We start from the raw sequence: 24,660 nt of genomic DNA, 5'->3' as shown, positions 1-24,660 counted from the left end.
AAGACAATCCTAAGTCAAAAGAACTAAGCTGGAGGCATCACGCTACCTGACTTCAAACTATACTACAAGACTACAGTAACCAAAACAGCATGGTACTAATACGAAAACAGAGATATAGACCAATGGAACAGAACAGAGCCCTCAGAAATAATACCACACATCTACAGCCATCTGATCTTTGACAAACCTGAGAGAAACAAGAAATGGGGAAAGGATTCTCTATTTAATAAATGGTGCTGGGAAAACTGGCTAGCCATAATTAGAAAGCTGAAACTGGATCCTTTCCTTACTCCTTATATGAAAATTAATTCAAGATGGATTAGAGACTTAAATGTTAGACCTAAAACCATAAAAACCCTAGAAGAAAACCTACGTAAAACCATTCAGGACATAGGCATGGGCAAGGACTTCATGTCTAAAACACCAAAAGCAACAGCAACAAAAGCCAAAATTCACAAATGGAATCTAATTAAACTAAAGAGCTTCTGTACAGCAAAAGAAACTACCACCAGAATCAACAGGCACCCTACAGAATGGGAGAAAATTTTTGCAATCTACTCATCTGACAAAGGGCTAATATCCAGAACCTACAAAGAACTCAAACAAATTTACAAGAAAAAAACAAACAACCCCATCAAAAAGTGGTCAAAGGATATGAACAGACATTTCTCAAAAGAAGACATTTATACGGCCAACAGACACAAGAAAAAATGCTCATCATCACTGGCCATCAGAGAAATGCAAATCAAAACCACAATGAGATAGCATCTCACACCAGTTAGAATGGCAATCATTACAAAGTCAGGAAACAACAGGTGCTGGAGAGGATGTGGAGAAACAGGAACACTTCTACACTGCTGTTGGGACTGTAAACTAGTTCAACCAATGTGGAAAACAGTGTGGCGATTCCTCAAGGATCTAGAACTAGAAATACTATTTGACCCAGCCATTCCATTACTGGGTATATACCCAAAGGATTATAAATCATGCTGCTATAAAGACACATGCACACGTATGTTTACTGTGGCACTATTCACAATAGCAAAGACTTGGAATCAACCCAAATGTCCATCAGTGACAGACTGGATTAAGAAAATGTGGTACATATACACCATGGAATACTATGCAGCCATAAAAAAGGATGAGTTCGTGTCCTTTGTAGGGACATGAATGCAGCTGGAAACCATCATTCTCAGCAAACTATCGCAAGAACAGAAAACCAAACACCACATGTTCTCACTCATAGGTGGGAATTGAACAATGAGACCACTTGGACACAGGAAGGGGAACATCACACACCAGGGCCTATTGTGGGGAGGGGGGAAGGGGTGGGATATCATTAGGAGATATACCTAATGTAAATGAGGAGTTAATGTGTGCAGCACACCAACATGGCACATTTATACATGTGTAACAAACTTGCACGTTGTGCACATGTACCCTAGAACTTAAAATGAAAAAAAAAATGGTTAAAAACCTTAAAAAATATGTGGCAAGTCAATGGACTTGCTTAACAAGATAAGAGCATGTCTTACCTGTGATGATGTAAAGGTTGCAGAGGCATGGGAGATGAGGGAGACTAGGAAATACTTTTGGCTTTAATCCTGTTAGTGTTCTCCAAATATTTATCATTCAACTGATCCATAAAAATGTTTAGCAACTACTAATTTTATTTATATTTATTTATAAAGTAAAATACAATCAATCCACATATAAGGAAAGCTTAATTTTGTTCTTATTTTTTCGATAAAAATATAAATATCCAAGCTGATATTTTCCTCCAACGCTCTAAAGGACTGGCAGTATATACATAAACACAATTACCTCGCACACTTCCTTTAGGCCACCATAGACTCCCTGCTCCCCTGACTCCACGTCACTGATGCGAATAGCAGAACTGATGGTGAACTGAAAATACACACCCAAATCCCTGTAACGTAATTCATTTTCACTGAGGAAGCAATGCCACCAAAGTAGAGTGGAGACTGTGCTGGAGAGCAGCATTAGAAGTAGATTGTCTATATTAAGGGGCAGCAGTGGAGATGTAGAAGAGGGAATTCACTAAGCAAAGGAAGAGAGCAAGGGCTACTTCCAGAGGGCCTGCATAGAGGCCTTAGAAGATCTGGAAATTAGAACCAGGAGGTTGGGTGTTGTGGGAGGATAGAGGGCAGAGTGACAGTAAGACACATGCAGGCCATAGAGGTCTTGGAATATCTTCATGTCACGGAAGTGAGCATGTCCAGTGGAAGGCTACAAAGATGATTCTGAAGCTGGGGAGAGACTTAAGGTCTAGAGTTCAAGACCAGCCTGGCCAACATGGTGAAACCCCGTCTCTACTGAAAATACAAATAATAGCCATGCGTGGTGGTGGATGCCTATAATCTCAGCTACTCAGGAGGCTGACGCAGGAGAATATCTTGAATCCGGGAGGCAGAGGTTGCAGTGAGCCAAGATCATGCCACTGAACTCCAACCTGGGTGATAGGGTGAGACTCCATCTCAAAATATATATACATTTTGAGATTAAAAGATATATATATATATATATATATATATATATATATATATATATATATCAGGAAAAAAAGAGCATTCCAAAATTAAATAAATTTTTAGCTAGATTTACTAAAGAAAAAAAATGCAAAGAACTAAAATCAGAAATGAAAGTGACATTACAAAAAAAATGAGTTATAAGAGAATACTATGAACAACTGTACACTAATAAATTAAGTAACTCAATGAAGTAGACACATTTCCTAGAAGGACACAAATTACTAAAACTGACTCAAGAAGAAATATAAAATCTCAACATACTTACAAAAAGTAAAGAGATATATCAGTAATTTTTTAAAAAACTGCCCAAGGGAAAAAAATCCAGGGTAAGATGGCTTCACTGGTGAATTCTATCAAATTAAAGAAATAATACTAATCTTCCTCAAACATTTCCAAAAATTAGAAGGGAATACTTCCTAACTCATTCCTGTGAGTTTTATTCCTGTGAGTGCCAGCCAGCATTATCTTGATACCAAAGCCAAAAAAAGACTTCACAGGAAAACAAAATTACAGGCTAATATCCCTTATGAACACAGATGCAAAAAAAAAAATCAATAAAATACTAGCAAACCAAATTTGGCAGCATATTAAAAACATTACATACTATGACCAAGTTGGATCTATCCCAGGAATGCAAGAGTGGTTCGATATAAGAAAATTAATCAGTGTAAGACACCACATTAATAAAACAAATGAATAAACACGTGATAATATCAATGATGCAGAAAAAAACACAAAATCCAATACTATTTGAGGATAACAAAATTCAGAAAACAGAGGAATAAAAGACATTCAAATTGAAAGGCAGAAGTAAAACTACTCTATTTGCAGATAACATTATTTAGCAAAAAATCCACAAAAAATCGGAACTAACAAATGGTTTCAGCGAAGTTGCAGAGTACAAAACCAACACATAACAATTAGTTTTTTTTAATACTCCAACAATGAACCATCCAAAATGAAATTCAGAAAATAATTCCGTTTATGATAGTATCCAGTAGTATAAAATACTTAGTGTTATGGTCTGAATGTTTGTGCCCTTCACAACTTCATTGAATCTAATACCATTGCAATAGTACAAAGAGGCATGGCCTTTAGGAGGTGATTAGGAAGCTCTGCCCTCATGAATGAGATTAGTGTCCTTATAACTTAATGGACACAGTAGTGGCTTGACAACCTGGAGAGAGAGGTTTAGATACTGTGCTACCAATAATCAGAAATTTTATTTTTGATAAGCTTACATGAAGTAATAATGTTTTTCCAAAAATAAGACTTAGTCAAATGGTACCTTTTAACTTCTAAAATGTTTTAATACATCAAAACTGATTTGAATATTTAATATAGCAAGTATGGATAATTCCAGGAAGATGATGATCTAAGGGATCAAACCAGAGCTGAGGAGACAGGTAGCACTGGCAGGTTTAAGACATTAGATATCAGCCGGGTGCAGTGGCTCACGTCTGTAACCCCAACACTTTGGAAGGCCAAGGTGGGCAGATCACCTGAGGTTGGGAGTTTGAGACCAGCCTGACCAACATGGAGAAACCCTGTCTCTACTAAAAATACAAAATTATCCAGGCGTGGTGGTGCATGCCTCTAATCTCAGCTACTTGGAAGGCTGAGGTAGGAGAATCACTTGAACCCAGAAGGCGGAGGTGGTGGTGAGCTGAGATCGTGCCACTGCATACAGCCTAGGCACCAAGAGTGAAACTCCATCTCAATTAAAAAAAAAAAAAAAAAAAGGATACAAATAGGGAGAAGGAGCAAATAAATATAAATATTGTGGATAATGGTATAGCCTGGTTTCTCACTGTTGGAGAAAGAAGTTACAAAGATGGAAAACAGAAAGGCTATGGGGTTAAGATTGAAACTGGAAAATGTCTATGTAAACTCATTGTTTAAAAAATATGTATAGATAGACCAATATAAAAATAGGTGCACACATGTGTATTTGTGTGTGTGTATACATACACATATATATTTCCTAATTCTGTCAATTGAGAGGGTCTGAGACAGTGACAACCTTTAGCAATGAGCACCCAGATCTTGCTTTTTAAATTCCATCCTCCACTAGAAAGAACAATGTCCTTTGGAGAAATGGCTAATGGCAGAGGTAGTGCAGGAAAAGGACAAGATGGGCTAGGTACATCTGTTGTGCTACAGAGTAATTACTCAAAAATTGATGTGGGAGGCAGGCTGAAAATGGAATAGGTAACTCCAAAACTCCATCCCAAACTAAAGCAACAATTAAGCTGGAAAAAAAAAAAAAAAAGCCCTCTCAGCATCAAGCTTTTCAGAATTCTCCAATCTAATTAAAAACCTAGTACACCCAGAACATTCCTGGTATGGCTTGCTGATGCCTGTGCCAAAGTGGACAGTATGCACGTTGTTTTCAGAGAACTATAGTTGTGTATTTTGATCTGTCTATGCTGGCTCTCTGAAAAAGTGGCTCAGAGGCTTGTCTTTGTTTTGCCTGCCTTGGAACTTTCTCAGGGCTATTCTTCCAGGAAGTGCCTGTTGAAAGCATTTAAAGGCAATTATCAGGCCACAGCAGCCAGATGAGAAAAGCAGCAGATGGACTGATAAAACTGCGAATGGAAAAACTGGGAAGGAAATATATGGGGGCCAGGGGTGGGGATAAGGGGTTTGAAAAGCTCCTGCATAAACCAGGGAATTGAGGTCATGTGCAAGGCCAGGGCAATATGCATGCTCAGAAAAAACCTGAGAGGAACCTAAGCTTTAATGTCTGGTTGACCTTCAGGCTCGGTGTAAGCAGGAAGTAAAGTTTTACAGAGAGATGCAAATGGCCTGGCAAACCATTACAGGAGTACCCTAAAACAGGGCCAATATGCAAAGACCAGAAGAGTTTTTTGTTTTGTCTTGGCTCTGGGCATTTAAAGAAATCTCTGTCAAATCACAAACTGACCACTAACAGAACAGAGGTTTCAGTGACCATGTACAACAAAGAACACTGACTATACAAAAATAGTTTAGAAAAGTCACAAAATAAACAAACAATGCAAAATAAACAGCAACAACAAATTCTGGGGAAAAGAATCTGATTTCTAGAATTAGCACATTTTAATATTCAAAATGCTCAGTTTTCAATAAAAAATTATGAGGAATGCAAAGAAGGTAATATGACCCACAGATACACAGAAAAAAGAAATGAATAAAACCTGTCCTCAAAGACACCTTTGATATTGGTCTTACTAGATAAAGAATTGAAATCAACTGTTCTAAATGTGCTCGAAGAGCTAAATGAAACCAGACAAAGAACTAAGACAAACCAGGAGGATGATGCTGTGCCAAATACAAAATATTAAATTAGAGAACAAAATTATAAAAATGTAATTAGGACTGTCTGGAGCTGACAAGTACAGAAACTAAAATTTTTTAAATTCAGTGAAAGGATTTAATAACAGATTGGAGCTCAAAGAGAACAAAGAATCAGCAAAACTGAAGACACTGATGGAGGTTACTCATTCTGTGGAGCAGAGAAAAATGGTGAAAAATGGACAGTGCCTAAGAGATCCATGAGACAACATCAAGCATACCAAAAGTTAATAAAAAGAGTTGCTGACAAAGAGGAGAAAATGGAACCAAAAAATATCCGAAGAAATAATGTCTGAAGACCTTCCAAATTGATGAAAGATGTGAATCTCATGTCCAAGACTCTCAAGAAACTATAATTAGGATAACCTCAAAGAACTTCAAACTGAGAGAAATAATAAATTGTCAAAAGACAAAGAATCTTGAAAGTAGCAAGAGATAAGGGACTAACCATGTACAAAGGATCTGAAATAAGATTAACAGCCAGTCTTTTATTAGAAACCATGAAGGCCAGAGGCAGTAGGATAATGGCACCTTTAAAGTGCCAAAAGAAAAAAAAAAATCAAAAATTCTACATTTGGCAAAACTGCCTTTCAAAAATGAAGGAGAATTTAAAACATTCCTAGATCAACAGAATCTGAGAGAATTTATTAGTACTAGACCTGTCCTATAAGAAATGCAAAAGGAAGTCCTAAAGGTTGAAACAAAAGGACACTAGACGGTAACTCCAATCCAAACATACAAAAAATTCAAATGGTAAAAGTAACTACTGTAAGAAAATGCAAAAGCCAGTCTTATTGTATTCTTGGCTTTTATGTGCTTTTTTCTATATGATTTAAAAGACAAATACATAAAACAATAATTATAAATATATGGTAATGTGCACACAATTTACAAAGGCATAAAATGTGACAAGAAGAAGACAAAGGACAGGGACAAAGCTGTATAGGAGCAGAGTTTTAATATAAGATTAAGGCTCAGTTGGTATTAATGCAAGCTAGATTGTTATAAATTCAAGATGTTAATTGCAATTCCAAGTATTAACACTAGGTAAATAATGACTACAAAGAAATACAAAAGGAATTAAAATGACGCGTTAGAAAAAAACACACACGAAGGAAGGCATATACAGAAAAACTGAAAACAAGATGTAATACACATGGAAAACAAATAGCAAAGAGGCATAAGTGCTTTATCAGTTTATCTTTTACTCTAAATGTAAATAAACTCCCAAGTAAAATACAGAAATTGGCAAAATAGGCTGGGCACGGTGGCTCACACCTGTAATCCCAGCACTTTGGGAGGCCAAGGCGGGTGGATCACAGGTCAGGAGTTTGAGACTAGCCTAACCAATACGGTGAAACCCCATCTCTACTAAACAAACAAACAAAAAAATACAAAAATTAGCCAGGTGTAGTCGTGTGCACCTGTAATCCCAGCTACTCGGGAGGCTGAAGCAGAAGAATTGCTTGAACCCTGGAGGCAGACGTTGCAGAGAGTCAAGATCACACCACTGCACTCCACCCTTGGCGACACAGTGAGACTCTGTCTCAAAAAAAAAAAAAGAAAAGAAAAGAAAAAAGAAATTGGCAAAATAAATACAAATATATGATCCAGCTATATATTGTCTACAAGACACTCTCTTTAGATACAAACCCACAACACAATAGGTTGAAATTGAAATGACAGAAGAGGATAGTAACCTAAAGAATGCCAGGGTGGCTATCCTGAGACAAGAGACTTTAAGTCAAATATTATTACAAGAGAAAAACACTACATATTGATTTAAAAAAAAAAAAAAAAGGTCAGTCTACAAAGGACACATAGTAACAGAAATAGAAATAAATCATCCTGAAATTTACATGGAATTTTAAGGGATCTCAAATAGCCAAAATAATCTTGAAAACCCAGGCACCTATGGTAAAATGATTTTCAACAAAGTTGTCAAGAACAGCACTAGAGAAAGGACAATTTTTCTAACAAATAGTGTTGGTAAACTGGATAGCCACATGCAAAACAAAACTACAAAAAAAATTAACTCAAAATAAATCAAAGACCCAAATCTAAGAACTAAAGTTACAAAACTCATGGCAGAACACATAGTAGAATGGATTCTTGACATTATATGTGGCAATGTTTTCTTGGATATAATACCAAAAACCACAGGCAACAGAAGTAAAAATAAATTGGACTGCATCAAAGAACACAGTTAACTGAATGAAAAGGCAATCAACACAACAGGAAGAAATATTCACAATTCATGTATCTGAGGAGGAATTAACATAAAAAGTATATAAAGAACCCCTACAACTCAAAACAAACAAAATAACCTAATTCAAAGATGGACAGAGGACTTGAACAGACATTTCTCCATAAAAGATATATAAATGGTCAACAAGCTTATGAAAATATGCTCAACATCACTAATCATTAGGGAAATATAAATCAAAACCACAATGAAAAATTACCATATACCCAACACAATGACTGCTATCAAAACAACAAAAGAGAATAATGAGTGTTGGCAAGGATATGGAGAAATCGGAATCTTGTACACTGAGGATGGGACTGTAAAATGGTGCACCTTCTGTAGAAAACACGTTGGTGTTTCCTCAAGAAATTAAAAATAGAATTACCACAGGTTCCAGCCATACCACATTTGAGTATATACCCAAAGAACTGAAAGAAGGATCTCAAAGAGAGAGTTGTACACCCATGTTCACAGTAGCATTATTCACAACAGTTAAAAAGAGGAAGGAACCCAAATGTCCACTGACAGATGAATGAATAAACAAAACATGGGGACAATGAAATATCATTCAACATTAGAAAGGAGATAAATTCTGACACATGCTACAACACTGAGGAAGCTTGAGGACATTATGCTAGGTGAAATAACCCAGTCATAAGACAAATACTGTATGATTTCACTTATATAAGATATAGCAAAAATAATGAAACTCTTAGAAACAGAAAGTAGGATGGCGGTTGCCAGGGGCAAGGAGGAGGGGAAAATGAGGAGTTACTGTTTAATGGGTACAGAATTTCAATTTCCCAAAATGAAAAAGTTCTGGAGATTAGATGTACAATATGAATATACTTAACACTGCTTCTGAACTGTACATCCAAAAATGGTTAAGATTGCTAAAACAAAAAAACCAACAATAAATAAAGATGCCTGCTTTGGCCACATATATTCAACACTGTACTAAAAATTCCAGCCAGAGCAATTAGGCTAAGTAAATAAATAAACAAACCCAAATTGGAAAGAAAAAATAAAATAGTTTTGTTTGCAGATGACATGATCTTATATGCAGAAAATACTAAAGAATCCACAAAGAAACTGCTAGAAGTAGGAAACAAATTCAGCAAAATTTGTTTTTGATACAAGATTTTGAGTGTTGATACAAGATCAACACTCAAAAATTAGTTGTCATTACAATGAAGAGTAAAAAAAGCAAATTGACAATTCCACTTACAACAGCATTTAAACAAAAGAAATTTTAGGCTTGTGGGCCATTACAGTCTCTACTGCAACCAGTCAACTCTGCCCTTGTAGTGTGAAAGTACCTACAGACTATACATAAATACATGAGTATGGCTGAGTTCTGATAAAACTTTATAGACACTGAAGTCTGAATTTCATATAATTTACAACAGCATTTAAACAAAAAACTATTTAATAAATTTAAGCAAGGATATGCAACACTTGTACGCTGAAAACTACAAAACATTAATGAAGGACAGAAGACCCAGGGGAAAAAAAATCTTATGTTCATGGATTATAAGATTTAATATTAAGATAACACTCCCCAAAGTGTTATCACCCACTCTAATACTTACCCAATGCAATACTTATCAAAAACTCAGCATACATTTTTGCAGAAATAGAAAAGCTAACTAAAAATTCTTATGGATTGCAAAGCACCCTGCTGTGGAAAACTGTCAGATTCACAATAAATTAAACGTAAAATTACCATATCCCCCAGCAATTTCACTCGTAGGTATATACCCAGAACAATTGAAAGCATGTATTCTAACAAATATTTGTACATGAATGCTCGTAGGAGCACTATTCACAATAGCGAAACACAGGATGACCCCCAATGTCCATTAACAGATGAATGGATAAACAAAAGTTGGTATATCCATATAACAGAATATTGTTCAATCATAAAAAGGGACAAAGTACTGATATATAACTACAACATAAAGGGGTCTTGAAATCATTATCCTAAGTGAGAGATCAGACACAAAAGGCTACAAATTGTATGATCACATTCATATGCCATATCCAAAATAGGCAAATCTATAAAGACAGAAAGGAGATTATTGGTTGCTAGGGGCTGGGAGCAGAGGGGGGAAAAGGGAGCAACTGCTTATTAAGTAACAACACCGCTTATTAAGGGTACCATGTTTCCTTTTGGTGTGATGAAAATATTCCAGAAATAAATGGTGGTTATGGTTGTACAACACTGTGAATGTACTAAAATCATTGAATTCTATACTTTAAAATGTCTTAATTGTGAATTTCACGTGATGTGCATGTTACCATAATTTTTTTTTTTTTTTAGGTATAATCCCTCGAAAGTCATTGCAAATATTCCAGTTCTGCCCAGTCTCTAGGGCTGTCACAAAGCCTGCCACATCCTAACAACCCATGATCACCCTAGCTTACCAGGACTGTTTCTTTAAACAACCATGAGTCCTAATGCTACATAATTCATTGGATTTTTTTGGGGGGAGGGGGGACGGAGTCTCGCTCTGTCGCCCAGGCTGGATCTTGGCTCACCGCAACCTCCGCCTCCTGGGTTCAAGCGAGTCTCCTGCCTCAGCGTCCCAAGTAGCTGGGACTACAGGCTTGTACCACCACACCTGGCTAATTTTTGTAATTTTAGTAGAGACGGGGCTTCACTATGTTGGCCAGGCTGGTTTCGAACTGCTGACCTCGTGATCCGCCTGCCTCAGCCTCCCAAAGTGCTGGGATTACAGGCATGAGCCACAGCACCCGGCCTAATGTTTTTCAATTTAAGAACAGTCTTGACACTTGTGAATATTCCTTTTTTTTTTTTTTCAGACCGGGTCTCATTCTGTCTCCCAGGCTGGAGTGCAATGGCATGATCTTGGGTCACTGCAACCTCTGCCTTCCGAATTCAAATAAATCTCCTGCCTCAGCCTCCCCAGTAGCTGGGATTACAGGCACATGCCACCATGTCTGGCTAATTTTGTATATTTTTAGTAGACACAAGGCTTCACCATATTGACCAGGTTGGTCTCAAACTCCTGACCTCAAGGGATCCACCCGCCTCAGCCTCCCAAAGTGCTGGGATTCCAGGTGTGAGCCACCTCTCCCAGCCGCCATTATTTCTTTAAGGCATTCAGGTTCCACTATGCCATGGATTATTTCAGTAACATTGTTTGCTCTTCTTTCGATTTGCATAATCCTATCCCTAAAGAGACTGAAAACTAGGAACATGCCACTCCCAGGCTCCTTGGGACTCGACACATCCTCCTGGGATCATCTCAGAGGGAACTGGCTGTGCAGGCACTATGGAGGTGGTGCTGATCTTTCTATGCAGCCTGTTGGCCCTCATTGTCCTGGCCGGTGCAGCTGACAGGGAGAAGGAAATTGACCCTCTTCATTATGACTACCAGACCCTGAGGACTGGGGGGTTGGTATGTGCTGTGGTCCTCTTCTCCACTGGGATCCTCCTTATCCTAGGTTGCAGAAGCAAGTGCAGTTTCAATCAGAAGGGGCCCCAAGAGAGGAGGAAGCCCAGTGGGGAACCTCATCACTGCAAATGCAACAAAGATCCAGAAAGCAGAGAATTGAATGAAGCGCATCCCTCCGGTGGGAAGCCTCTGGAACCCAAAAGCAGCTGCTTGAACTTTTAGATGCAAATGTTGATGTTTAAGAAAACAGCCACTTCAGCAACAAATCTTTCCCCAAGAGAAGCCAGTAACTTGTGTGTCCCCACACGCCCTTCCCTGTCCCTTCTAACACCATTCCTCCACCTGATGATCCAACTAATCTCTTGCCTCACCACTGCAGCCTGCAGGCTCCTCCAACTCCTGTGATGTGTGTGTGTGTGTGTTTGCTGACTCTAGTGTTCATAGCTACTTGTTCATGGTTATTACTGTTAGTGAACTGTGGACTCACTTTCCTGGGCAGGGGCTGAGCCATGTAGCCATCTGCTCGTCTCTGCCCCCCATCACCTCTCACTCCTGGGAGTCTGCTTTATTCCCTAGAGAGTCTAGCTCCTTCCCTTTAGAGTATGGGCAGGAGTCTCCAGTTGTCTTGGGACCTGGGAAGGTTTATACCACTTTCATTTTCTTTCTTCATGGAATCTCTTCACTCCTTTTACAAGAACCTCGCTTCCTTATCCCACTCCAACCCCAGTCTGTTCTGAAGATCAGTAATTAGAGATACAAAGCAAAGCAAGGAGTTTGTGAGCCCAGCATTGCCTTCAGCAGGCTACTATACCCTTCGATGGTTATTTTTCTCCCTGGGGAAGCCCCAGGGAGCCCTATCTGCCCTGCCCTTCACATAACACCCAGGGATTCCAGGACCAGATCTGCTGCTTTCTTTTTTTTTTCAGAGTCCCACTCTGTCACCCAAACCGGAATGCAGTGGCACAATCTCAGCTCACTGCAACCTGGGTTCAAGGGATACTCATGCCTGGGCCTCCCAAGCAGCTGGTACTATAGGCATGCAGCACCACGCCCAGCTAATTTTTGTATTTTTAGTAGAGATGGGGTTTTCCCTGGCCTCAAGCAATCCACCTGCCTTGGCCTCCCAAAATTCTGGGATTACAGGTGTCAGCCACCGTGCCTATCCCAGGCCCAGGGCTTCTAATCTGCCCTTGGGGAATGTAGCCCTTGCATATTTTAACAGCAATAACCCCAGGGGCTCTGGAACCCTACCCTTCTCCAACCTTCCTGCTTCTGAGACTTCAATCTACAGCCCAGTTTTTCTGGACACAGGCTCCCATCCCTGAAGCTGAGTCTCCAGCAGGTGATGACTGCAGGATTCCCACTCTGTTGTGGCCAGCACACTGGAATGGACAGAGGGAGAGTAAGGGGCCTTTGCTTCTCTGCCCATGTCTCCTTGGTCAGCAGAGACAACCCCCACATGATTTGTGCTGCCTGTCAGTGGTCAGAGAGGTGAGTGAGGTAGCTTAGAGACCCAGTAGGCTCCATGCAGCACTGCTGCAGAGGGTACAGGAAGAGGTCAAAGGTCATAATGAGAGTGGAAGCTCAAATGAGATCCCGCCCTTCCTGTCCTCCATGTGCCTGTGGAAATCAACCAAACAGAGCCTCTGTGGCCAGACTGCTGTTTTCTGTACCACGATCTGTCTGAACAATAGAAAAAAGGAATAAAACATTTGTTTCCTAGTGAAAAAAAAACTATGAACAAAAAACAAGTAAATTTCACTCAATGGATTATTTTTAAAGTAAACAAAAATTTTGGAATCTTTTATTGAGAATTAAAATATTATTTCAAGACTTTACATAAACTAACAACTTTCTCAACTGTGTTAGTTACGGGAACCAATGAGTTTCTAACTGCAAAGGAAATTAAGAATATCAAATGCCAAAAAAATCACACAATCCTTTAATCACTCAATTCTAATAGTGTAAACGCTGAAGTAAAAGAACAATTTTATGACAGTTACTTCAATGAAAATGCAAAGAACATCAGATGCTATTTTGACCTCATGATGCAGAATGTGGGCAGGACGGCCCACAACTTGGAATCATTCATGCTTTACTTCCGCTTGGACCAAGCATGTCTGTGCCCTTATGCAAACATCAACCACAATTTGTATTTGTATTATCGCCACCAAAAGCAGTTCAGAAGCAAAGGGAAAATATCTTCTGCCTTGTGATTACTTGCATCCACGGCTCTGCTGAAAATAGATGAGGCATTTAGATCACTGAACATCTCTGTGATCATAGTGAAGCTATCACTTTTGTTGTTGTTGCAGTAGATTTTATCCTGGCTTTTCAAAATTTGATTGCATCTTTGGAATCAGAAAACACTTCTAGCAGTAATACTTTCAAAGTGTCATTCGAGCTGAAAGACTGCTGCTGTTATATAGTTTGGCAGATGTTTACAACTTCTACTGCAATTACTATATCTCAATCTGAATTATTTTTATTTTTTTATTTTTTATTGAGACAGTCTCGCTCTGTCACCCAGGCTGGAGTACAGTGGTGCAATCTCAGCTCACTGCCACCTCCACCTCCCAGGTTCAAGCAATTCTCTTGCCTCAGCCTCCCAAGTAGCTGGAATTACTCGCCACCATGCCCTAATTTTTTGCAATTTTAGTAGAGACAAGGTTTCACCATGTTGCCCAAGCTGGTCTTGAACTACTGAGCTCAGGCAATCTGCCCACCTAGGCCTCCTAAAGTGCAAGGATTACAGGTGTGAGCCACTGCACCTGACCTTGAATTCTTTTTAATAAAAAAATTTGTTTGCTACTTTATATAGTATTAGTTGAGGAAATCATACATCTTCCATGTTTAGCTGTTACTATGTGCTGGTGACTTTCTCCATTTTTGCATACTACACAAAAAGCTTCAAAAGGAATCTTTGCTCATTTAATAAATCTCCACTTTTCAAACAGTTCATCACAAAGTTTAAGCTTGAATTTAGCTATTTGGCATTGAAATATACACAAATAAAAATAGATAATAGCAACCACCACAAAAATTGAGCTGAGTGAATTTGATAATCTCGCAGCTGCCTTAGTATGTCTGTCACTCACAAGTCTGAACTCAGAACTAACATCAAACAGGGGTTGAACCACTGAAAGCATTACAAACTTGCAAACTAATAATCAATTGAAGTGGCCGGGCGCGGTGGCTCACGTCTGTAATCCCAGCACTTTGGAAGGCTGAGGCTGGTGGATCACAAGGTCAGATTGAGACCATCCTGGCCAACACAGTGACACTTTGTCTGTACTAAAAAAAATACAAAAATCAGCTCGGCATGGTGGCATGTGCTTGTAATCCCGGCTACTCAGGAGGCTGAGGCAGGAGAATCACTTGAACCCGAGAGCTGGAGGTTGCAGTGAGCCAAAATCACGCCACTGTACTCCAGCCTGCCGACAGAGTGAGATTCCATCTATTTAAAAAAAAAAAATCTATTGAAGTAGAGTTGCCACTGAAGTGGCCTGAGATGGCTATCCTATCCTTGGCTGGTATCTGGGAATGTGAATTTTGGGAAGGTTTGGGAACCTGGATTTCAGAAGGGTTCCCTCCACCCTGACTGATCAAATGGCTCACTGTACCTGAACAATATGGTTTCTGCAGAACACCTGCTTTTTTTTCTGGGAATCTGGAATTTTGATTTGTGCACAATAGACAGTGTCTACATGACCAGACCCCAATAAAAAGCCCAAACACTGAGTCTCTAAGGAGCAACATTTTGCAACATTTGCAACAAAAGCAATATTTGCAACATTTTGCATTTGTTGTCACAGCATATTGCTGGAGGAATTCAGCACATCCTATGTGACTCCACTAGGAGAGGATGCTTGGAAGCTGGTGCCAGTTTCCTCCGGACATGGCCCTGTGACATCTCCCCTTTGCTGACTTTGCTGTAATAAGTCATAGCCATTGTGTGACTATGTGCCAAGTCCTGTCAGTCCTCCTAGCAATTTGTTTAATCCAGAAGTGTTCTTGGGAATCCCCAATACAGCTGGCATCAGAAGCAAATTTTTTTTACTTCTCACTCTTTGTCACCCAGGCTGGAGTGCAGTGGCACAATCATAGCTCACTGCAGCCTTGAACTCCTGGGCACAAGTGATCCTCCTGCCTCAGCTGGGACTACAAGTATGCATCCTCCTGAGTAGCTGGGACTACAAGCACGTGCCACCATCCCGGGCTCTTTTTTTTTTTTTCTTTAAAGATGGGGTCTTGCTATGTTGCCCAGGTTTATCTTGCGCTCCTCGCCTCAAGTGATCCTCCTGCCTCAGCCTCTCTAAGTGCTGAGATTACAGCTATGAGTCATTGCACCTGGGCCAGAAGTGGAATTTGCTAGAACAACACTGACTCACTAAGATTTGGCTCCATCACTGTTTGGGAAAAGGAAAAATGATGAGGAATGGTGATAAGCCTTTGATAACTGGGTGTCTATGGAGCCCCCTATGGTTTGAGAGCAGCAGCTGAACTGCTGTCTGCTTTTAGAAGCCACAGTGACCTATGGGGTTAGAAACAGCTTCTTTGAGCTGTGCTGGATGAAGTGAGGGGAAAAATATACATCTGGGTGATGGCTTTGTTTTTTGTTCTCTTCTGTAAGTGGGAGGAAAAAAAAAAACCAACAGTGACAAATTATAAAGGTGAGTGTTGGGTGGCTCCAAAATGTTAAAAGTTCTCAGGGCTGGAGCAAAGCTGGGGTGGGGAGGGTGCCAAGACTCCATCCAGCCTCTTCTTTAGCCAAGCTGCTGCCCTGTTGCAAGAGCTGCCTCCTTCTTTGCCACCGCCTGTAACCTCCCCCATCTGCTTTCCAACCTGAATCTTTCCCACAGCAGTAATGCTAACCTAACTGCAAATGCTGGATTTACTGCTATGGGTTTAGTTTGTAATAGAAAAAAAAATGTTTAATGGCTTTGTTTTTTGTGGTTATTACATCTAAACGTATTGATATGATAAAATTGATATAACATGTTAAATGCTTTCAATTTCATAAATTCTAGAGGAAACACACTGATCAGGAAAAGCTGCAGAGGAAATTGAGTGGGACACAACTTCCTTGCTTTTTGCAGCTAGTGGGCAGCTTGGAATTTAAATTCTCAATACTGGAAACAGAACAGGTCTTCAAAATTAACTATTTTTGCTATGGTTTTTGCCTATTGGAGCCACTGGAAAAAGGGAGACTATGAAGAGAGGCAATCTTGAGCTAGAGATATGCTTTGGAATTTACAAATCTGTTTTTCATCTCTAATGAGCTCTTGTAAGATCATATAGCTGACACTCAGAGGCTGATGATTTTCTGGCCCCACGTGTATAGTTTTGAGTTGGTCAGCTTGAACCCTAAGGTGAATAGGGTAAAAAAAAAAGCCCAAAAAAGCCTTGCTTGTCACTCGGCTAAGAACACAGCTGTCTGGCCCTGCAGCATCTCAGTCTCCAGTTACTGGAAGAAAATATATTAGATGCTGGGGAAACTATAAGGCTACAGGGTGATGCTGCATGTTGGCAGGGAGAACTGTTCAATGTAGAAACTGTGGGGAACAAAGAGAGATTCTCATCTGTGTAGCCGCTGCTACGTGCTAATTTGGGGGTAAGAAAAGTGTTAAGAAATAAAAAAGCCAAGACCTCTGTCTTCACAGAGCTTTCAGGCTAGAAGGGAAAGTGGTCACAGTACAAATTGTATACAACTCCACTAGTACTTAAGAGGTCTGATTTATTGCTTTGAAACACAAGTGCAGGATGTTTAAGGTTTATCAGCAGCCTTTCCCTTTGCGGAAATTGTAAACTAAAAATAAAATCCTAAGCCCCCACCAACTGAAGGACACTCCCCTTAGCCAAGGGGACCCCAGAAAAACCTTACAACTGAGTTCCTGGCCATGACGAGATGGAGGTCAGACATGTCTCATTATACCCTCTGATGTTTGTGGTTTAGACACAGTAACTGACAGCATTAATGTTAAAATAGAGATCGTAAGACTGGCAGAACAGACTTTCGTGGCAATGAGATACCAAATTATAAACAAGACCTAAGGCCATGTCAGACAAGGGTTAGGTCAAGCACCTTAAACTTAAAGAGTAAACTATGGTCTGACTGCCACAAGGTTTTTCCTTTTTCTCTAGCAGCTAAATAAACACTTGACCTTGAGATAAGCAAAATGGAAACAATTGTAGCTCATCACCAGACACTAATTGGCTCCCAACCCATGTTCCAAGCACCATAACTACAGCTTTGATTAGACAAGAGACTGATTTCAGTAACTTTCTCCTGATAAGAAGACCACCCACCAGAAACTGGTTCTGGCTGGGTTTACAGAGGTTGCACACTTGAGTGCCTTCATGTCCTGAAAAGACCTTTTGACTGATAGGGCCTGATTATAATACATTCAAATGTTAGGTCTCCACCCCAAAGTGAACATGGGTCACATGTTACATGCATATTGATTCAACACACGCGCATCAGGACCACCTTCATGCATATTCATAGCTCCTCCTGTAACCTGTTGAAGATGTATGTTTAGCTAACTTGTCCAGCATAATGCTCCCATCCCAACCTATGTTCCTTCAAAGTGCCTGTCCCCGGTCTTAGCCAGAGGCATTCTTCTCAGCCTGTTGCAGGCTGTAACCCCCTATAAGAAATAAAGCCTCCCTCCATTCCAAATAGTTAAATCTTGCGATTTATATTATTTTATTTTATTTTATTTGAGATGGAGTTTTACTCTTGTCGCCCAGGCTGGAATGCAATGGCGCGATCTTGGCTCACTGCAACCTCTGCCTCCCGGATTCAAGCAATTCTCTTGCCTCAGCCTCCTGAGTAACTGGGGCTATAGGCACCTGCCACCATGCCCGGCTAATTTTTGTATTTTTAGTAGAGGTGGGGTTTCACCATGTTGGCCAGGCTGGTCTCGAAATCCTGACTTCAGGTGATCTACCTGTGTCTGCCTCCCAAAGTGCTGGGATTACAGGTGTGAGCCACTGCACCCGGCCTAAATCTTGTGATTTTTAAATTCAACAGAGTTAAATAAACGGTTCCTTGATAGAGCAACATTTAAGGCAGACATTAGTTTTTATTGCCCCATAACGCTTCAGTAAGTTTCCCTGAATGTTTGCATTTACTTGTCAATCAATTCACAGTGACTGAGGCAGAAGTAAAACCCACAATTACCTTACCCCTGGCCTATGTGATAAAGTAACATATTTTTTATCACATATTTGAGAGACATCTCTGCTACTAGGAACTTTTTTTTTTAAATCTTTTATTTTAGGTTCGGGGGAATATGTGCAGATTTGTTATGTAGGTAAACTCATATCACAGAGGTTTGTTGTACAGATTATTTCATCACCCAGGTACTAAGCCTAGTACCCAACAGTTATTTTTTCTGATCCTCTCCCTCCTCCCACCCTACCCTCATGTAGGCCCAGTGTCTGCTGTTCCCCTTTGTGTCCATGAGTTCTCATCATTTAGCTCCCACTTTTAAGTGAGATTGGGCAATTGCTGACCTGCATCTCTCTTGGGTGGATCTCCTAGGACATAAGCAAAAGACCGTTGGCCACAACCACTACCAAGGTCCCTTTCTCCTCTGCTTCCAAGTTGGGGAGGAAACACAAGCCCTAAGATCACCCCAGAGCTGTGGTGGGAAGCCCAGGAGAGATAAAACCTGAGTTGTTTTAAACTAGAATATGCATGTTGCTTTTTAAATATGTTTCCAATTTTTTTGCTATTCTCCCCTTGAGATTTTGAGGTCTATGCCTACCTTACCAGACTGGACACTAGTGCTCACTTGTCACTGACACATGACATGAAAGTGATGCTGTGTAACTTCCAAAGTTATGTTTAAAAAGGCCATAAGCATCTGCCTGGTTCACTCAGGTCACTCACCTGTGTGCCCTTGACCACCAAGTCAAAGCTCTTAATGTCCTGAGACTGCTCTGCTACCTGGAAGCCCAGGGTACCTGGAAGGTCTCCTATAGGCCCTGCAGCCAAAGCCCCATGTCCTCTGCAGACATGTGAGTGAAGTCACCTCCAGATGATGCCAACCCTTTGCTGTGGATTCAACTCCAGCCAATGAGTCTTCTCTGCAGTCACCAAACACCAATGAGCAGCAATAAACCATCTTTTCTGTTTCTTCCTAGCCCTGTGAACCATGAATAAAATAAAATGGTGGATTATTTTGTGGTGATGGTGGTTCTTTCTTTAAAAAAAAAATTCACAGGAAAAGCACCAAGAATAACACTTGTAGGACATTCACAAGGTACAAAATAACATACATTGAAATCTAGGTTTCCTTCTTTCCCTCTTCCGCAGCCTATCAGGTTCTGCCTTTGGAAGTAACAATGGTTAAGTTTCTGCACATCTTTCCAGATTTATTAACTAAACAATCATACAGCACTGACACAGTGAGGAAGCTTTTTAAGGGCTTTGCTTACATTTATTCATTTACTCTTCATTCACTGTGGACACTCAGGTGGTAGCAGGAAGGAAAGTATTTTGCTCAACCAAATGAAAGTCTGATCTGCTCTTTGAATGCTGTTCCTTTAGTCACATGGTTCTATTTTCTTTATGTTCCCAAATCTTTTTTATTTTCTCCTCTAATTGAGCATGCAGAGATGTGACTCTGTTTTCTAGTTTTTCTTCCGTTTCACCACTAAATCTTAAATTTCATGAGACAGGTAGTGATGAAATTCCTGAGTCACAGGACATGTATATATGTATGTTTATGATGGTGCCTTACACACACAAATATTTTTTAATCTAGCTGTTAACCATTAAAATTCTATACTCAGAGTGAGGAAATATTACATGTTCCTTCCCAAACCCTGTCAACTACCCCGTCAATTAAATAATCCCTGAAAAAATGGTAACATCTATATCAATGCAATTTTTATATCTAATCGATGACCCATTTGATAAAATAGTTCTAGAAACTTGTAATGAATCAGCAGTGATACAAATTTGTACTGAAGTATTTCATATCTAAAAGGGTATCTACTTTGTTTTAGACATGACAACTCTCTCATGTTTATTTTAGAATTTTTATTGTTGCATGCTTAAAGGGCTTGTCAATTCCCTTCCCTTTCCTAATTCTCATGACCAGATCATAATAATGTGTCTGATCAGGCTGACTGATGTGCCACAACACATATTTAATCCTGGAATTTAGGGTTATCAGAAGTCTCCATTTAAAAAAATATTAATTATATGTTTTCAAATATCCGGCTGGTGAACAAAGAGTGCTTCATTTTTCTTAATGTCTCAGTGAATAGCCAGCCTTTTATGTATACATGAATAGAGAATCTCTCAATAACTTCAAAGAGATTCAGAAACAAGTACATGAACTTAGTTGCATAGAGAGAAAATGTAGGTAAAATACATAAGTGATAAAAGACCGTTTTATATAATTACTTTTTAAACTAAATTTATAATAATGCTTTTTAAACTAAATCTGGAACAAATTTTAAATTATTTAATCTAGAAATGCCCAGTGATTCAGGAACAGCAGAAATGGGTGGGGAGGGCATTTCAACTCAAGCATGGAACTCCTTTTATTCTCAACATGTTACCTTTTTCTCTCTTCACTCTGAAATGTTCACTATCAAATATATTTGAGAGGTCTTTTTTCCTGATTTAACATTTATTTCATACACAGAGAATAACACTGTGGGTCTGGGATTCAGGTTTGAAATGCAACATGTACTCTAAGCAACCCTTTTACCCATGTCAAAATAGCAGCAGTTGGACCCCATAATGTGGCATGTATTCATTTGAAAATTCTACGGTGACCTATCACTGTGATCATGTGATGAAGCATATCTTGCCTTCCATTCTAATCATCACACTCTGTGAGCTTTGAGGTTCAAGTTTGACAGCATTTGTCAATTTTGGAACGTCACACAAAGAACGCTCAAATATGGGGAATTTTATGTACTGTTGCTGAGGTTTCACTTTCATCTTCTAATTGTGGTTTCTTTAAATAGGCCAGTTCACTTGTACTCAAAATGTCTTCCTCATTTTTTTGTTTCCCCTACTCCAATTTGTCTATGGATTTATGAACATGTTTTATAGTATTATTACTGATTTGTACTTTTGATTCTTCCACCAAGCTTTTTGTCTTATTTTCCTATTTTTAGAAAAATGTACTGTTTCCCCACACCACTTTTGTACACAATCTTTAATAGAATAGACACAGAAAAAAACACAACCACACTGCCTTCAGCAGATGAGGAGGATCTTGATACCAAATACAGCATGAGACATTCCATCAAAAGGAAATTATAGACCAAAGTCTTCTGAGTATAAATGTGAAAATCTGAAACCAAATATTAGAGTGGCCTAAATCTGGATATTTTTAGGAAAAAAACCCTGAAATTTCATGGTGGGAAACATAATTTTGCTTAGTTTAGAGGTTTTGAGGGATTGTTTTAAAGAAAAATTTAAAAGATAAACAGCATTAAATGGATATAATAGTTATAAAATAAAAACATGAAAAGTCTTAAAAATTAAATTAATATATTATTATAAAAATATTATAAAAGGTTATAAAAATATTATAAAAGGTTATAAAATTCTTTTGTAATCAAGATTGGGATTAGATTTGTTTATAAGGTCTTATTAAAATTAGCCATAATATTAAAAATACAGCCAGGTGCGGTGGCTCACACCTGTAATCCCATCACTTTGGGAGGCCAAGGCAGGCGGATCACGAGGTCACCTCTACTAAAAATATAAAAAGGAGCCAGGCATGGTGGCAGGCGCCTGTAGTCCCAGCTACTCGGGAGGCTGAGGCAGGAGAATGGCGTGAACCCAGGAGGCAAAGCTTGCAGTGAGCCAAGATTGTGCCAGCCTGGGCAACAGAGCAAGACTCCGTCTCAAAAAAATTAATAAATAAAAATTAAAATTAAAAATTAAAATATTAAAAATACATTAATACTCAACTAAAAGTTTTTTTTTTTTTTTTAAATAAGTTTAAGATTTGTTCTCCATCGAACTAATCAAAGAGTATGTATTCCCATGTGCCGGAGTGCCAGGTCACCACATACTATTATATTGGCTTTGCATATTTGATGATGTGTTGCTACCAGGATGCCATCTGGGTCTTTACCAGCATCCTCCTCTACATCCAGAGGACCAAGAGCATGTTCCAGAGGACCACATACAAGTATGAGATGATTAACAAGCAGAATGAGGAGATGCATGCACTGCTGGCCATTGCCCTCACGATGTATCCCATGAGTACTGATGAGAGCATTCACCTCCAGCTGCAGGAGAAATACAGGGACAAGATGCTGCACATGCAGAAAGGTGACCCACAAGTCTGTGAAGAACTTTTCAGTTACTCCTGACCCAAGTTCCTGTCGTCTGTATTGCCCAACTATGATAATGTGCACCCCAACTACCACAAAGAGCCCTTCCTGCAGCAACTGAAGGTGTTTTCTGATGAAGTACAGCAGCAGGCCCAGCTTTCAACCATCTGCAGCTTCCTCAAGCTCCACACCACCATGCCTGTGGCCAAGCTGGCTGGCTTCCTGGACCTCACAGAGCAGGAGTTCAGGATCCAGCTTCTTGTCTTCAAATACAAGATGAAGAACCTGGTGTGGACCAGTGGCATCTCAATCCTGGATGGTGAATTTCAGTCAGCCTCAGAGGTTGACTTCTACATTGATAAGGACATGATCCACATTGCGTACACCAAGGTCACCAGGGGCTATGGGAATTTCTTCATCTGTCAGATTCACAAATTCGAGGAGCTTAATAGAACCCTGAAGAAGATGGGACAGAGACCCTGATGACATTCACACACATTATTCAGGAACCTGTTTTGATATATTATAGGCAGGAAGTGTTTCTGCTACCATGAAACTTTTACCTAGATCAGCCATCAGCCTGTCAACTCAGTTAACAAGTTAAGGACCAAAGTGTTTCAAATGGGTATCAGTAAGGGATCTTTGGAGCCAGGAAAAAAAAAAAAAAAAAAAAAGATTTGTTCTCAGTGAGATTACACGCAGTAATAATTTTTAATTCTCAAATCTGTTTCCTTTTAAAACTTTTGAGATTCATATCTCAGAAGTTCAACCTTTACTATATTTTTTTACACATTATTTACAGGTCACACGTCATTACCCTCTGTTTATTTTCCCCTTCAAAATGTATATCTTTTTACTTGGCTAGAATGGTAACTTTGTCCTTCAACTTTTCCATCAGCTTTTAACTTTTCTCTCACATTCTATGTCTGCTTTTATAATACTAAAATATTGATCTCAAAGGTCAAAAAAATTTTTTCTCAGATGCAACATTTTATACTCTTAACTTTTTGATAAGTCTGAATTGTTGCATGTAATCAGGAAATTTACCATGCTATTGTTAGGTTTGTGCACAAGTAATTGTGGTTTTTGCCATTACTTTCAACGGGATTGTAATTGTAATCCCCATTACCTTCAACGGCAAAAACTGCAATTACTGCACCAACCTAATACTAGGAGCCATATATCCGCCTGCTCAAGGTGCTAGTTTTCATGTTTACATTCCTCTATAATACAGTGTTCACTCATGACCTTGAATACATTGTGCCTTTGTCTAATTAAATTCAAGTATCTTTTTCATCAAGTTTGACTTCTAAATTATTTAAATAGACTTTATTTAGGCACTTCCCATTCTCTAGTATGCCATAGTCCAGGTTGTTCAGATAGTTGCTCAATTAAGTCAGTGAGAGTGTTGGGGTCATAGATTTAATTCATTAAACCACTAAAGCATCAGTCCAGATAGCCATATTTTCAGTTAATTTCAATTAGCTGCTCATGAAGGGTTGGCCAGTTGAATGGAAGTTGATTCTTGGCACAGCCTTCAAGTGGCAATTGGTTTAAAATGTCCTGAGTTCTGAACCATCTTGGGGGCTGAAACAGTTTGGATATGTGTCCCTGCCCAAATCTTATGGTGAATTGCAATCCTCAGTATTGGAAATGACTGGGTGAGAGATGACTGGGTCACAAGAGTGTATGTCTCATAAATGGTTTAGCATCATCCCCTTGTTGCTATTCTTGCAACAGTGAGTGAGACTTGGTTGTTTAAAAGTGTGTGGCCCCTCCT

At 39.3% G+C, this 24,660-nt stretch overlaps 3 pseudogenes; 2 read left to right on the top strand and 1 right to left on the bottom strand.

Annotated features, from left to right (window-relative positions):
* Positions 1-19,596, bottom strand: part of LOC105499842 (zinc finger protein 37A-like) — a 34,405-nt pseudogene extending 14,809 nt beyond the window's left edge.
* Positions 11,436-11,800, top strand: LOC139356343 (FXYD domain-containing ion transport regulator 6 pseudogene; annotated as a pseudogene).
* Positions 19,597-22,575: 2,979 nt separating the features above from the next.
* On the top strand, positions 22,576-23,499 carry LOC105499836 (eukaryotic translation initiation factor 3 subunit L pseudogene; annotated as a pseudogene).
* Positions 23,500-24,660: the final 1,161 nt, after the last annotated feature.

The sequence above is a fragment of the Macaca nemestrina genome, chromosome 9 (assembly GCF_043159975.1).
Source record: "Macaca nemestrina isolate mMacNem1 chromosome 9, mMacNem.hap1, whole genome shotgun sequence".
NCBI classification, from domain to species: domain Eukaryota; kingdom Metazoa; phylum Chordata; class Mammalia; order Primates; family Cercopithecidae; genus Macaca; species Macaca nemestrina.
The sequence above is the reverse complement of the archived record's forward strand: the minus strand, read 5'-3'. Positions and strand labels throughout refer to the sequence as shown.